This window comes from Trematomus bernacchii, unplaced genomic scaffold (genome assembly GCF_902827165.1).
Source record: "Trematomus bernacchii unplaced genomic scaffold, fTreBer1.1, whole genome shotgun sequence".
NCBI classification, from domain to species: Eukaryota; Metazoa; Chordata; class Actinopteri; order Perciformes; family Nototheniidae; genus Trematomus; species Trematomus bernacchii.
This window is the reverse complement of record NW_022987588.1, coordinates 738,328-742,415: the sequence shown is the minus strand read 5'-3', so window position 1 is coordinate 742,415 and position 4,088 is coordinate 738,328.

The following is a 4,088-nucleotide window of genomic DNA, read 5'->3' as shown; positions in this document are numbered from 1 at the left end:
CAAATCACAGCTTGGGCCAGTTTGATAGCGACGACTGATGCAGGCCTGGAATTGACATGCTGGTGCACACCAAGGGAAGTTGTGTCTCTCTCATCGAACAGACATGTGTTAACCGAGGTTGTTCATATTTTAAGTAGATCAATATTAATGGTCCTACTTAAAGCGCCAGGTGAGCTAACAAGAGCCTTAAATGAGCTTCTTCCATGTGTCTCTAATGTCTCCCAGATGTGGAGCACTTCAGTCCCGTTGGCGTCCTTGGTTGGACGCATGAGAAACTCTTAATCTGAAAAATGAAAAGGCCTTGATAGGATAAAACATCCATTCGAAAGCTGCGTGACACAGCCAGTATTACACTCCTTCTAGTCAAGGATAATTGGGTAAGAAAGAGCATCGGCAGGGAGTGTCTGCACAAGGTACCCCTGCCTCCATTCATCTCAGCCCCTAACAAGAGCGTGGGGAGGTGTGTTGAAATACAACCCCGTCACTATTCATCCTCACCCCCTTGATGCAACAATGACTAGCATGCAGTCTGCTTTTCATTTAGGGAATTACCTTTGGGAGGGCAGCAGACGTCTCCTGAGTTGCTCTGTGTGTGTTCTTCTCATCCCCGCAGAGCTGTCTCATTAACACAGAAACTAGTAAGCTTAGTTAAAGCACAGCCCCATCGATGTCCTGCAGTCTGCAGCCGGCTGCATGGAAGCTGAAAAATAATGACTCACAGATTACTGAGTCCACACAGTCCCCAGCTCCAGCACCACTCCCCGGGTCGCAGCAGTGTAGGCCTCCAGCCTCTCTAATGAGTTGACTGTGATGGTAAGGCCACTAAAGATTTAGAGTAAGGGAACATAAGAGCCAACAGGGAGAGCCGTTATGTGTTATGTGAAGTTAAAAAAAAGTAGCACTAGCTTAGTCTAATTTATGGCCTTCATGAGAGGTTTTGTGACAGCTCGTGTGGCTTACCAAATGAGGTTTTTGACACGGTACATGAGTTTAGACTTTCAGTATGAAGCGTGACCTGTTATAATATTTCAGTTTGGAGTGGAGCAGCTATTACTCTTCCTCTGTAAAACATGTTTTACAGCCATTGAAAGGACCTAATTACTCAATCATCAGTAGGGTGGCTACTTCCTCTATAACACTTATGAGCGCAGGCGTCATCTCACCGGGGTGTGGCTCATATCATTTACATTTCATTAAAGCACGCTGTGAGACATCATTGATTCCTCAGTTAACCAGGAGTTTCCATGATGCAAGCTCATGGGTGGGGGGAGTGGTAGACGTGTCACCCATCAGGAGCTGTCAGGAGCTGTCAGAGGACAGGATCCAGATCTTGGCCAGGAGAGGCCAGGCCAGCCAGCTGTCACCTCTCTGACACTGGCTGAGACCATCCATCTGGCTGAGGGAGGCCCACCATGGGTGGAGAGAAACTCGCCAGTTCACAGGCTTCAAGCACATGAGGGCAGGAATGCACACATAAGCGGACATGTTTCAGGTGCAAATAAATGAACAAACATTTTTGTTCACAAATGTGACACTACTCCTTACGCATGTACCCAATTTAAAACTCGTACAATGCTGCATGCAAGGGCTATTTTGGGCAATCACCAGCACAATCTGCGGTGCCGTCCACATGAATCAGTCCCAACAGACAGATCAGGGAAACAGAAGTGACTTGCTGCCACTGAGCTGAACAGACACAAATAAACAATTATAACATTTGGCTGTAACGCTCACTTTCCCGTACAGTAACTCTCTGTCTCGCAGAGTGAGCTTTAACAGCAGGAGTTTTTCCCTATGTACCAATGCATCATTATCGAGTACATCAAAATTCCTTTTGCTGGCAATGACTGATTTCAATCTGTGGCAACCTTTATCTTATCCGTATTTAGACATGCCACAGTGGTAGATCTATATCTCCTTTTTTTTAATGCTGTGATGCTTACTGTATGTAAAGTAGAATATTTACGTACATTAGCCGAACGTGGGACACATTCACCCTGGCAATGTTTAAGTAAGAGGGGTCAGTGGAGTTGCCAGACATATGGAGAGCATTTGGACATATTCAGACTCCGCATGGACCACAAGAGAGGCAGGCAGAGTGTTATACATCTTGTTTTGGTAACAGCTCATTTTCATAAGAATGTTAAATAGCCACAATCCTCCGCACAATTCTGGATCTGTCTTACTAAAAGAAACACATTTAACGCAATTATTCATTTGCTATTTTCAATATTTTTCAAGACTGAAATTACTTTCATTTCGTTATTCGTTTTGACTGAATATGTCTTTGATTATAACCCTTAGCATATTAGCAATTTAAAATTGAACTTTTGGCTTCTGGGTCAGATCGTAATTGTTCAATGAGTATTATTGAGGACTCTTATAAACCAATTAACCTAGGCACAGTTTAAATGTGGGTGACCTCCATGCCAAACCCTTAGTTTCTATCTGCTGCTCTGTAGAAATATTGCCTTTTCTCGAAAGTGAAGTTATAAACTCAAAGCTTCAATGATGTGTTTGAATTGATCTAATAATTTAACTTATTTAGTAATTGCTGTTAACAGTTCTGCTTGCTGTCAATGAATACTCTACAGGAGGGTATATGATTTTGGTAGAAGGCTTTACTTTTTAATGTGAAGACAAAACACAAGACAATAGATAGCCACAACATTCCCTCCTTATATTGACAGATGTTGCTAAGAAAATGGTAAAAAAAAAAGCTTTTCACATTAAAAGCCCAGGACCAAAACTGTTAAAAAAGTAATCTCTGTGCACCCAAATGCAGCATGTTATTCTGGTGATGTCATTGTGATTACCTATCACACGCAAGAGATAAGAAGCAACAGTGAGCCATGAGAAATTTCACTGAAAGACTCAGGAGGGCAAAGACAGACAGGGGAGGAGAGTGGGAGACTGAGATCAATGATAATGTGATATGATCGATGACATAGTGGAGCTAGCAATTCCCCTCTGGTGGTCTCAACCTCCACCGATTCAGAGTTGTAGAGAGTACATTTTGTTTGTATTGGCTTTAATCTTCCCATAGACAGACACTACAAAACAGGCGGTATGCTGCAAGCGTTTTCCATTTTGTGCCACAAGAGAATTGTGTCAGGTTCTGCAAGTGCACAAGTGCAGATGCGTCAGTGTGGCACGTTGACAGGCAGCTTGTTCAAATAAAGAACTGACAAAGCTCTGAAATAAACGGCTCGACTGTTGAGGAAAGTATTTACAGAAACACATGCACATGACAACAGAAAACAAAAACAGAGCGCTTCCCTCTGTTGGTTCTCGGAAACTGTCGGTCCATGGTGCTGAAAGAATATTTTTGCAAATGTTTTAAAATGCAGTGCATTCTTTTTACACTTCAAATGATTTACAAATGGTTACAGAGTACTTTAAATGAGAAACTAAAGTTGTTTTGTGACAGCTTTGTATAGTCAAAGGCTTTCCATTACTTGTGTTGAAGTTATATTTGACAAATGGCTTCATATGGTGCCGGTTGTTTTTAGACAAAAGAGTGTGGAACCAGATGATGAGTGGGGCTCATTGCTAGAGAATACTGTTCGTAAATCTAAATACTGTGTCATCCATCTATTGAATCTGTCTCAAAAGACTACATGCTCTGCAAGGCTCCGATGAATTTGAAATGGCAAATATTCTGATAAATAGCAGACCATCACAGAGAGTCTACACTACAGCTATGCTAGCAGCTTTGTGATAGTTGTAGGCAATTAAGTGCTTTGAGCTAAATGCTAATGTCAGCATGCTAACATGCTAACAATGACACTGCAAACAAGCTGTTGCTTAGAATGTGTAATGTTTCCGTTGTGTTTAAAATGCAGCTGAGACTGATGGTAATATGATTCTTTTTTTTATGGTGAGTAACCACAGCTGAACCAAATGTAATGACAATCTTTAACCCTTTCTGTCATCAAAAACGGTCTAGGTCCAACCATAGACTGTACTGTATAAAGACTACAACATGTTGTTGACACTAGGGGGAAAGTGAGGGGATCACAAAAGTCCTCCTCTAGTTGTTAAGATTTTTCAGTCTATAGCAAAGAGGTTCGCCAATCGACTGGCTA